The sequence below is a fragment of the Drosophila sulfurigaster genome, chromosome 2R, assembly GCF_023558435.1.
Source record: "Drosophila sulfurigaster albostrigata strain 15112-1811.04 chromosome 2R, ASM2355843v2, whole genome shotgun sequence".
Taxonomy (NCBI): Eukaryota; Metazoa; Arthropoda; class Insecta; order Diptera; family Drosophilidae; genus Drosophila; species Drosophila sulfurigaster.
Genome location: NC_084882.1, coordinates 19,586,844 through 19,600,206, shown reverse-complemented (window position 1 = coordinate 19,600,206; position 13,363 = coordinate 19,586,844). Strand labels below are relative to the sequence as shown.

The window sequence follows — 13,363 nt, the reverse complement described above, 5'->3', positions numbered from 1 at the left end:
AAATTGATGAGATCACATGGCAAATTTATGATCTGGTAGCTACCAGAAATGCAATCATTCAGCGACAGAGGCCCAAAAGCAAAGCAAAGCAAATGGAAAGCCATTAAAGTAACAAATTGCGAGTTGTAATCTTGAGTAATTTTGTTGTTTTTTTTTTTATGGGCGTGACTATTTTTCACTCGTTTGTGGCGGCTGCTCCACATTCAAGGCAGCATACTGCGGAACAGAGAGACAGACAGACAGACAGACAGACTTGGCTGTGTGGCATGCTGTTTGTCTGCCACATGTGGCCAAATGCAAATGCGCATTCGCATTCCAAAGGCAGCAGCTGCCTGATGCAGTTGTGTGTGTGTGTGTGTGTTTAAGTGCTCCTACATAGATACATGGATACATTAAAAGCCAAACTGCGAGTAACCCACACACGAATTGAGTGTGGCAGAATGGCAAGCACAAATTGGTGCGGTCTCGGAACAAAATCGAGTCTCAATTACCGATAGACGACACAAACCTCACAGTGGTCGGATCTCATTAGCGGCTTACGCAGAGAGCGATAGAGATGGCAAGAGAGAGAGAGAGAGAGGGAGATGGATGTATTTAGATATTTCAGCTTGTGGTGTTTATAAAGCGAAACCGCCAGTGCCGGCAAATTGAACCACGCCCGCTGTTTGTCTGATCATTAACTGCTTAACCAGCGAGATGCAGATGCTCCAGTCTCTCTAGTTGTGTATCTCTATCTCACACAATATGTGTGTGTGTGTTTATATCTTTGTGTATTTGTGTGTGTGCCCGTGCCGGGCGTGTGCAACATGTGGTCGTTATCGTGGTCGGCTTCGAGCTGGTGCAAAGATACAATTCCATTTCTATTTCAACTTCTAGTATCTCTTTCTCAACTCAAACTCAAACTCAAACTGAACTTTAATGAGGGCACGACAATATCGAAGCGCCTTAATGGGGTTAATTTGAACAGTTCGGGAAGATCGCTTCTCGAGACCCTGAGACCTAAAATTGGTCAAAGCTCAACTGAATGGGCACGCAATTTTGAGTGCGCTGCTCCAATTTCTATGGATCAGCTTAAAGTTAATTCCCAATTGCAGAAATTGAGCGTACGAACCTGATGAACTCGTCTTATTTAATACGCGTGCCAAACAAAGTTTACAGTTTTTATTGTATTGAAAATACAATAAGACGAGTTTTATAATTTATTATTTAGAAAGAAGTTTATTATTACTAAAATCTATATTTATTAGACATCCTATTATTTCTCTAATTTACAACATTATTATATGTATATTTAATATATTAAATAGCCATTGAGTAGAATAAATTTTGTAAACATTTGTGTATTTATTTTCCCTTAAAATTATTATACTCTATTACTCAATTATATTCTATTCTAGTATAAGTATAGTTGATATAAATATTTATATTAATTTATAATTTAATTTGCAAATTGGTCACACGTTAAATTTATTATGTGAAAAATAACACTTATTTACTCTACTCTACTCTTATTCATTTTAAAATTTAAGGCTCAATTTGGAATAATATCTTACATATATTTACAATTTATTTGGGGTTCAATTTGGAATAAAATCTTACATATATTTACAATTTATCATATAAATTTTTGACTAAATTGCCGCGTTAAAAAATCATTTTGAGAAGAATGGTTTATTTCGAAATTAAAGTCAAATATTCTTCGAGTTTAAAATATTTGCAATAATACATATTACAAAATGTATTGGATTAGCTCTCATATTTATTATAATTTATCATCTTATCTCACCTTGAAAATGTTCTCTATCAATACATTTTTATATTCAGCTGTACGCCATATCTTCACACATAGCTGAGTCATATCATCTACAGGCTTTTCCCTATAGATATATGTTAGAAACTTAGATGAGATCAACTTGAGTTTTCTCAAGAGTCTGTACTACGTGACGATTCATAACACAGTTGAAACGCAGTCACTTGAAGGTATCTAGTATAAACTAATACACAGCTGTAGAATACTTGATAATTGAGAATTGTATAAGCACCTGACAAGTTGTTGTAGCTATTGTTATTACTCGACTCGTAAGTCTCGCAACTAAAAATAAACATTCGAGTCGACTGTCAACTGGCATCAATAAGTATTATCGCAAATTGAAAACGAACGTTCTCCCCCACATAGAAAAGAGGCTGCTTGACTGCTTGACTGACTGAGTGACTGAATGCCGCAGACAGTTTCCATCAACAATGTCTAATTAGAAAGTTTGCGTACCCAATAAGGCAAATTGAATGGCCAAACATTGCGGGCCAAGTTATCAACAACGACAACAGGCAACAGACAACAGTAAAAGCAATAAAGCAAAAAAAGATGTAGTGAAGCTCAAGCTCAAGTTTGAAGGCATCTCAAAGTGAGTGAAATGTTTGCAAACTCACTTGACCATAAATGCTGTTTGTGTTCCATTCAACTTCAAACCGACTTTGACTCTCGCAGTTTTGTCTCCGACGCCAAGACAAACATGATAAACCGCATTGAAGCGTTACAAATCATCGACTGCAGTGGGAAAACTGATCGCTAACGTGCATATAGCATGCATCCATCTGATGTATCTGACTTAAACCTCACTCTACTCTCCGTTCTCCACTCTCCATTCAAAGTGCCCTTTCTCTTTTCTGCTCATATTTTCCATTTTTATTTCTTATTTCGTTTTCTTAGTTTTCTGTATTTTTTGCTTCGTTGCACGCCACATCGATCAATGTGACTGATAACACTGTTTGAGTTATGAATTGATTTTATACGTGTGTATTGAGGGTATCTCAACTGTTGCTGTTGCTGCTGCTGCTGTAGTTTGTATATTTTAACTTGTGGGGCGTACAGATTGATTGGGTTCATGCTGAAGTCAAGATTGAGCCGGGGGGATCGACCATCGAACACATGTGGCTTCAAAGCACGCGAAAGTCAAAGTTGGCATTCCTTTTGAATAACATAATTTATATAACTGAAGAAAGATAATTTAACTTGCAGAATTAAGAGAAACATCTGCTCTGTTCTTTAAATAAGTTTTTTTTATGGAAATAACTTTCGGCATTTCGCATTTGGCATAAATTTGTTTAGCCTGTCAAATGTTGAGCAACTAATATGACAATTTTTAATGTATCATAATTTAAACAGTTAAAAATATATATTGTAACTTATCTCTAAATAAGTTAATATAACTTTTTTCACAGTAAAATTGTATAGCAACTTTATTATCAACATATAACATACAATTTAAAAAATCCAAAAATATTTTATGAAATGCGAAATTAAAAGAAACATCTTTTCTTTTCTCTATACAAGTTAGATGCTAAATGAACACAATAATATTTATTGTTTATAGCATTGCAATTACTTATATATAAATTTAAAGAATTCTTCAATTAATACAACGTCAAATAACTTGTGATATTAGAGAAGCAATTGTTCTTTTCCCAAATAAGTTTGATATTGAAAGAACTTTCAAAATATTAAATTTATGTAGCATGACAATTGGTGAGCATCTAAAATGAAAAATTGAAGAAAACTTTAATTAATATCGACCAATTAAATGGCCGCAAATTTAATCTTTAATAAATTTGCCAATTTATTGGTTTTATATATATTGCTTTTTCATTTCGTGTATAAAAATTGTTCAATAATTTAATTGATGTTTTTATTTATGAAATTTTTGTGCGTTGATAGCGGATAGCAATTATCCGAAAAAATTGCCAAATTGAAAACAATAGAAACATGCAGATATATTTATGTTGCCACTAAACTATTAGTTGTACATCTAGAGGCAATCATTGAATATTTGGACACCGATTAAACGATAAAATTCCCTGTCTAACAACTATAAATAAATAATAGTCATAGTTGTTGTTCTTTTTTTTTATTACGCATCGAAAGTGTGACAATAACGAAATTAATAAATCGATAATAGCCATGAAACAGACTCGAAAACTTGTCTCAAGAGAGAGAGACTGAGTAAATAAACAGAACAACTTGGAATTGGAAGGGAGAAGCCATGGCCAGGGTCAACATTTGAGTCGATTCTGCTGCTCCTTTGAAATTGAAAGACATCGTAGTACAAAAACAACAAACAAATTCTGTTAATTGTCACGAATTAAATGACAAGCGGGCTTCTGTATCTTTTAACTCTACTTTAGCTCTATGTGTATGTGTGTCCGTTTGTCTCTTCAGTTTGTTTGTCCAATAATTTTGCGAGTATAAGTTGTCGTATAAATTAATAACACATGACTGAAGCGTATTCTCACGCTCCGTTGGGAAATGTTACGGCAATAGCTACAAAAAGTTAAAGCCCTATCAATTAAAGTGCGGCTTAAAAGGGGAGCGACAGAGAGTGTTGTAAGTGTGTGTGTGTGTGTTGCGGGATACAAAAATGAAGCGCACATGTAATGAAAATAAAAATGAGCAATAAGCAGACAAAATGGGCAGATGGAGTCGCAGTCGCAGTCATCTCAGTCGTAGTCGTAGTCGTAGTCAGCAACCTGGTCTAGCCCAGTCAAGTGCAAGTCCTCGCGGCAACTAAAGAGCCATTCGGCCTAAGTGGGCTTTAATAAGGCCTAGGAGAGGCAACGCATGGCCAAAGTAAATGGCAAATACACTTGAACATTCAAGTAACCAGAGTCTGCACTTTTCGTATACATAACATAGCAAAGTGTGTTCCCATTTCTGTAGCCTCCTTAAATTTATACACACATATAATGGCAAAATGCAATTAAATGGAATAAGAGTGTATGTTTTTGCCCTAATCTCTTTCAATACTTTCTTTAGTTTAGTCTTGTCAGAATCTGCGATTTTCTTATATCTAACGTAGAAGAGTGTGTTATTGTTCTGAAATCTTTTGAATTTATACACAAATATAATAGCAAAATGCAAGTAAATGGAATTTGAGTTTAATTTTTGTTGTTCTATTCTCATTTAATATTTCTTTAATTTAATACTTTTTGTCAGTCTGTGCTTTTCTTATATATAACATAGAATATTGTGTTATTCCTATTTATAAATTATATTTAATTTCTACAAAAAATAATATAAAGATGGAATTAGCTTAAATAAGAGTTTTATTTCATTCTTTTCTTTCTACAATACGTTATTTAGATTAGTCCTTCCAGAGAAATTCTACTTTTCTTTGAACGTAAATGGTAAATACACTTGAACGTTCAATTTACCCCAGTCTGCGCTTTTCTAATACATAATATACAAGAGTCTTTTTCCATTTCCAAAATCGCTACAAAATGTCGATAAATTTTAATGTGAGATTTCATTTAGTTTTCGTTCTTCTTTTTTTACAATACGTTAATTTAGTTTTTCCAACTAATACTTTTTTAAGCAAATGGCGAATGCATTTTAACATGAAATTAATTTATATACATAACAAATAATTCCCATTTATGAAATCTTCTTAATTTCAACAAATCAACATTAAACTATTTTATTTTCAGTTCAGTTTTGTTTAGATTTTCCTGACAAACTCTAATTTTCTCTCTCTCTTCCAATTACACAAATTCCCAGATAATAGAACCTGCACTTTTCCAATAATTCTGTGTGCAATCTCTCTTCAATTACTAAAATTAGCAAAAAGACATCTGCAGCCTGCTTCCTGGCTATTACGAATATATGTTCTTGCTGTCTGTGTTTAAGCCAGCAACCAGTTTATGGTCAATTGCCAAATCGTTGACTCTTTTTTTTTTCTTGTCTTTGCTGCTTCTACTTAATTGTAGATTCCCCAGTCGTGTCATCACTATCGCAGTTTGTCGTAAGCATTTGCCAATACTTCATTTTGTTGTTGATGTTGGTGTTTTCGTTGCTTGGCTGCATGAATGAATGAATTTCACGATAAGTAAATTCAATTATCCGAAACATTAATGAATGCGTAAAATTTAAGCAGCAGTCGCGGTATTTTGTCAGCTCAACGAAAAAACTCGCCGCCTAAGTGGATTTGTAATCAATTTTGAAGAAAACCACAAGGCAACGTCGACTAAGCCGAAAGTTAATAAGGCGTAAAGTGTTTAGAGTGGGCCGTTGGCCAAGATATGGCTAAAATAATTTAATGAATATTTATAGATAGACTCTAAAGTGCATGGAGTACATAAAGTCACAAATCAAGCTACTTGCCGGAGCGGTAAAAGCCATTTAATAGCGGGGACGAAAATTATAAATATAATAAACAAAAATTTTAAGATATATAAATAGTGCTTTTATGTTGATTAAAGTTGATTTGAAGTTAAATAAAGTGTAAAGCTGTTTGTAACTTTGAACTTGAAAGAGAAATTAATGCCTAATAAATTGAATTTATTGTCTTACAAAAAGTGTATGGGTACTATTATTGAAAAATAAATTGTATACTATAGTCAAATGCTGTATACAAATAATTAAAATCAATTAAAATAAAAACCACAATTAAATGAGTAATATTATATATGGATCTTTGAGAATTAAATGCATATGATTGCTAATGCTTTTATATTTATTAAAGTCGAGATGATCTTCAAACTTAAATATAATTGCATTATTTAACAAATGTAAAAACCTTTTTTAGTATGAAATAAATTGTTATTATTATCATTAAAAACTATTAAGAGATACTCGCTACCCATTGTGAATAAAATCAAAACTGTGTGGTATTAATTTTAAAATATTCCAAATACTGAAAATACCGAATGTTATATTTCATAATATACCATAAAGTTTAAAAAATCAGATTTCCAGCAAAAGCAAAAAAGGCTATTGCAAAAGGCGTTTTTATCCATACAAAAGTATTTCTTTAATAACTTAAAAGAGACTAGCTTCAAAATTTCGTTTATTATTTTATTTACGCATACACATACATTATTTTTATAAAATTGAATATAGCTGACCTTGAAAAAACACAAAATTAACATGAACTCTATTTGGATAATTGATGTGTATTATTATTACTTTTATAAAATTCCTAACGACAATTAAATGAGTAATATTATATATGGATCTTTTCGTCCAAAAAATAAATAAAAGAAAAAACAACAAATGTAAAATAAAAAATGTAATGAATGAAATCATTTTGAGTTCTTAGCGAATCTAATTGATATAATTAAAATACATAGAAAATAACCATTTCAAATTACAGCTGCAGTAAAGTTGTAATGAAATAACTGTATTTAGAGAGCGGTAGTTACGCAAAATTAATAATAATATTGTCACACTCTCCGCAATGTAACGTTGCATGCTAATTTGAGGTGCTGCCCATCCGGCAGTCTATGCAAATCCAGCGAACACCGAATGTCGGAAGTGTTGCCCAAAGTGTTGACCGAACAGCGGAGCTGTGGTTGAGCTATAAAAAAAGTCATATTTGTAAAACAACAAAAATGAGTTAAAACTTCCGCTTGCACGGAGTGCAAAGAGTTCGGCCAGCGAAACAACCAACAACAGACGAACGGACGGACGGACAGACAGACGGACGGACGGACAGACGGACAGACGGAGAGACCAAACAGCTAAGCGACAGGCGTCCAAAAGCCGCTGCCAAACAATGACGTCGACGCAATGGTGGAGGTGGAGATTGAGGTGGTTGCTGGCCCATTGTGGGGGCTTTGACTTTGGCTTTTGGCTGTAGCTGGTTATAGACATAAACATGACTCGGGTCTTGTTTGTCCCCCACGTTGATAAGCCTTTGGCAGCATATTCGGTACGTCAAGAAGCACTCTGAAAGTGTTGGATATGCTGGTTGAGCTCTCTGGCCTCCGGTCCCCGGTCTCTGGTCTCTGGTCTCGTTTGCTTGGAACAGGTTTTCCCATGATCTTCTGACATTTTTTGTGTATTTCGTTTTACGGTGTTTTTGTGTTTTTTTTCTTTTTGGAAAACATATTGAAATGCAGTCAGTATACTAATTTATGCGGGCCAAAGTTGCCTCAAATGTTTGCTTGAATGATGCATTTAATTTGTTGTTGCTTGTTCAATTGCCTGTCTCTTAATATGGGAACTTTGTGGCCATTAACAGGCAATACACGAGCTCCAAATGAGCGCCACTCTGAATGTACGCTCTGATTTTTAAATTGTGGAAGAAATTGTGTTTGTCTCTCTCAAATAAACGGAAATGTATTTTAAATTCAAATTGGCACGGTTCTTTGCACATTTATTATTATCAAGTGCGCTAGCAATCGCAATTTGCAAAACATTGCTGATAAATCAGAATTCGCTGTTTGGTAAATAGGTGTATAAATTTTGTAGAAGAAAATAAATAAATGAAAATTGAGAGCATGGCGTGGTATTTATAATTTTCGGCAGAGAACTGAATACCATACATTTATTCAGTTATACTAGAGTTTTATTTGTTTTTATATAATTTAAAAACTAGAGCAAAAGCTCTCAGCTTTAATTTCCTTCAGCAACGTCTTTCACATATTTAATTCAGGCTTCGTCACATCCCAAATTGAATAATACATTGGCGAGGAAATGTAATCTTCGATTCGCCAGAAACTGAAAATAAATAAAAACTCAATTGAGTGCATAAAACAGTAAACAATAATATATGTACATACAAAATATTTCCTAAAAATAACGCAAAAAATAAAAAAGTCAGGAAAGAGCGAGAACAAATAATGAAGGGAGCAAAAAACAAACTCAACTATCGAAATGCGTGTCACATGCGACGTATTGAAGAAGGCGTCACGTACAAAACGATACAAAAGTGCCGGTAATCGAAATATACAAAGGCAATAAGTCTGATAAAAAAATGAAGTGGGTGGGTGAAATTACTAGACCAGCATATACCCTGGAAATAGTTTCCAATTCAAGTGAGAGACACCCTGAACACCAGATGCTTCAATCTGTTCTTTTTATTATATTTATTATGTCATTGTTATGAAATATTCAAACACGGTTTGTACATATGTTCAATAACCAGTTTAACAAATTCCATTTGTAAGTGTTCATTTGAACTGAAATTGTTTTAATATAAAAGCATGATATAAAGGTAGATATCCTATAAAGTTATTTTTGGGAATTTCAAGAAACCATTGAAAGAATTGTAATCCATTAAAAAAATTGTACTACAAAGAAAACAGTTTACATAATTTTAATAAATTTATATTTCAAAGAACTTTAATAAATTAAAAAATCTGTATTTCAAGTAATACTCTCTGCGAATTTTAATAAATTAAAAAATAAATATATCATCAAACACCAAAAATGATTAAAGCAACTAAGTGAATATGCGAGTTAGCTTGTCGCCTTCAGTCAGTTTATAATAAATTTATGATACCCCCTTTTAGAGCCAGGGTATAAAAAGCACATTCCAGCAGACAATTTAGTACACGTTGTTCGTTTGTATGTAAGTAGAACAATAAAAATGTTTTAGTCTCAGTATTATGAATGAAATGGAAAATGTTGATCATGTTGGTGTTGGTGTTGGCAGTGATGTTGTTGCCTCTTGCTGTTGCTCTTGCTGTTGCTCTTGCTGTTGATGTTGGTGTTGGTCTTGTTGCTGAGACTGCATTTCCCATATGGGCTGTAAAAGCCCAGCGACAACTGGCAATTAAAATTGAAGCTGCCTGGGGTCACACAGACAATGCTGAGTCGAGTCGAGTTGAGTTGAGTTGAGTCGAGCCGGCTTTATGGTATTGTCATTATAAAGTCATGGCAACAAAGTCACTGATGCGTACAGGGAACTCAACCCACAGCTCCACCCTAACCCCAAACCCCAAACCCCAAACGCGCCTCAACGGCTGTTAAAATAACTTAGCAAAAGTTGAACAACCAGAAACCTGAAAATAAAATTTTAACACGAAAAAGTTTGCTCCAATTCTTTGTTTTTTTGACAAACTGTGCATCTCATCATCATACTTTAGCTTGCTCCAAAGTAAAGAGTATTCATTACGCATATTTTTGCAATTTTTTCTTTATTTTCTTTTATGTTAAGTTTCACCCGATTTATGGCGTTTTTGACGTCAGCAACTTGGAAGTGCAGTAATTGCTGCCAAGAGCAGATAATACCATAATATATTGGTAATTTAGTTAAGTTAAGTTTAGTTGTATGATAATAAAATCTATTATAATACGAAACAAAAATAAAATATTGAAGAGAATCATTTTAATCACCAAACTTAATTATATCTATGGAAAGAAGAAATAATATATTTATTATATTTAGAAAACATCTTTTAGACACAGTTGGTCTTGGGTTAGAAGTGTTTTTAAAATTTTTGCTTTTAATGAGAATTGAAATGAAGTTGATATGCAGAAATATTTGTTATTTAATGATTATTTAATTAATTAATTCAAATGATTATTCAAGTATAACAAAATTATGGTTTTCAAACATTTTATTTTGAGTAACTTTAGTTGCTTTTTTATTTCTTATAAGAAAAATTATTATTTTTTATTTCAATTTTTAGTTGGTGTTAATATTTGATTCATTAGAAATAAAAAATAATAATTTTAGTACTGAGTATTGCCTCCGTTGTTTGTAATAACTTCATATACCCGGTCCTTCATAGAATGCTACAAGGAATCTATGTAGTTCAAGGAAAACTCACTCCAAGCACATTTTAAACTTTAGTTCATATTTTCTTATCTTCGTATTGCTTTCATCCGTCATATACATTCCGTTTAGCTAGCCACAAACATTTTTTTTGGCCATTCAAGTAAGCATGTGTCTATTCTAAGACTAGCAGAAATAACATATTTAAGAAAAGCTTTTTAAACACCTTTAGTTGGTAATTTAGTTTAGTTAACTTTTGACATATTTACAACAAAATGTAAAAGTTCTTTAATATAATATATTTTGAGGAATTTATCTTATTCTTCCCTTGATTGTGCTATCAGAAAAAAAACCTTAAATTTGCTTAAGATACTCGCCAGTTGCTGGAGGGTAAATGTTTATTAATTTTACAATAGCTCGTTAGTAAGTTAGGGAGTCTTTACTGTACCTTATGTACACAAGGTACACAGAGTATTATATCATGCTCATAAATCATGCTCTCATTTTACTTTTATTGTTGTTGTTTTTACTTTTTTGTTGTGTTTTTTGCCCGACCGGAATTTCAATTTGGTCTTGATATTATTGTTGAATAATTAACGAATCGGAACGAATAGCCCAATCCCATGCTTTGGCTTCTCTAGTGCTCACTCATTTAAATCGTAAGGCTGATAATAATACTCGTACTTAGTGTATGTGTGTATGGGGATAGATAGCTAGTCAGACGCTTATCAGTTTTCAAAGCCACACTACGAGTTCCTTCACCTTTTTGGATTTTTCTTGGCGCTCTGTGCGTGACACACATATACAAGTACACGCTGAGGCACCAATACAAACATACAATACGTACATAATAAATAAATATTTGTTACGGTAGTCTCCCCAAGTATGCAGCAGTTGCTGTTGTTGTTTTTGTCCCAGTTGTTGTTGTTGGTTTTGTTGTTGTTGTTGTTGTTGAGAACGAACTGTGCGTGAGTCTTGTGTTGACCCAAAGGCGAGGGATCCGGATTCCGGATCGGAGCAATGGCAAATGCCAAACGCTTGTTCAATAATAAACAAATTGTAGCGCCTTGCTGTATTTTTGTTTACATTTTATTTCTATATATAAACATCACTTTTCTCCTGTATTGTTTTGTTTTGTCTTTTTATATATTGATGTTTTGGCTCCCCCTCCAAGCAATAGATTATGGATTATTGAAATGCTCTTAATCTTAAAGCTGCAAAGTAGTTTAAGGGATTACAATTTTGACATTCTTTCTGCAGACAGATTACTAAAGTTTTCACTTCTATTGATTAAAAATAAATGTCTACTGCAATTTAAGTAAGAATATATATATATATCTATTATTAATAGATAAATTTAAAGTTAAAGTAGTATTCTACGAGTCTTAAAACTTACTTTCTGTGTCTAAAAAATAAAATTCAAAATAATTTAGAACAAATTAAAAATATTTACCCTTTATTTTGTATTCATTTTTGTTACTTATTGAGTAGTTATTTTAAACTTAATTGAGCCTTAAACAAGCTTTTAACTGACTTCCATTTCTTATTATTAAAAGTAAAATTCAACTCAGCGCAAAATTCAATATTTAATTTGTCCAATTAATTATCTTTTTTATTACTTTTATAAAATAGTTAGTTCATGTTGACTAATAAATTGCTTCAAGTTTTTTCACTTCTCATATTTGAAAATGATTTCAAGCTATTATTATTTATGTATAATTACAAGCTAATCATATGTATCCAATAATTAATTTTAAAGTTGTGTTGAATATTTAATTGTTCCAGAGAACTATTCAAGTTTTTTCGACTTATAATTAAAAATAATTTTCATAAGAGTCAAAATTTTAATTGCGAATTAGAGTGAATACCAAGCACTTTCAATGAATTTCTATTGTTTGTATTTTTTTTTCTTTATTTTTATGTAATTTATAAAGTGTTAATCGTGAAGTTGTTTTGACTATTCATTTGTTTTGAGTTCCTTATACTTACGATTAAAATTAACATTCAAAACATTTCAAATTTATATTCCCAAATAGAGCAAATATTTACCAATTATAATTCTGTAGTAATTCGGTAAATTATTTCATATTTTTGAAGTACTTACAATGGTTAATCATGAAGTTGTTTTGACTATTTATGTGCTTCAGCTTGCTTCCACTTCTCTTGCTTAAAAATAAAATTCACCGAAAGGGCATGCTAAAAATATACATTCACCTTTTCAATTCAATGTCATGCTCGCAATCAAACAATTTGAGTCCGCAACGCTTTAGACATTCGAGGAATACAAAAGATTGCGTCAAATTGAATTTGTTATAAACCTAATACCTCAAATCAATTAAAAAACAACACTTTGCTCGTCAGGAGACGCTTTTATCTTCAGTTTTTTATTGACTGACAAAACGGCGGGTAATCGATATTTTTTATGGTTAACACCCAAAAAACCTTTTTACTTGTATTCTTTTTGTTGTTTTTGGTACTTCAAAACTCAGCGAAAATGATTTTCATATGCCGCTGTCTGGCTTTGAGAGCTATAAAATGTCGATTTATTGTTTTATAATTGAAAGCAATAAAAATGTACAAAAAGGCGACAACAACAATGAAAATTACCATCGAAACCAACTGATGCTGTTGCTGTTGCTGCTGTGCTTTGTGTGGGTGTTATTGGTGTGAATGTGTATTCGGGAATGGAATCGCAATGGAGCCACAAAAGCGACAAATCGAGAAAGAATCGCAAATGAATTTGATCGTAATGACATCAGTCTGTCAGCTTGTCCGTTATTCAATTGAATCCAATTCAAGACAACTTTTATTATTTGGGCTCAGTAAATACAGAATTTTTTTGTACATTCCTTTTTTTTTTTTTTTGCTTA

The 13,363-nt window shown here is 32.4% G+C and overlaps 1 protein-coding gene across 18 annotated transcripts in view; it reads left to right on the top strand.

Annotated features, from left to right (window-relative positions):
* Nucleotides 1-13,363, top strand: part of LOC133838047 (dystrophin) — a 169,987-nt gene that overhangs the window by 4,326 nt on the left and 152,298 nt on the right. The gene's annotated exons all lie outside the window — the stretch shown is intronic.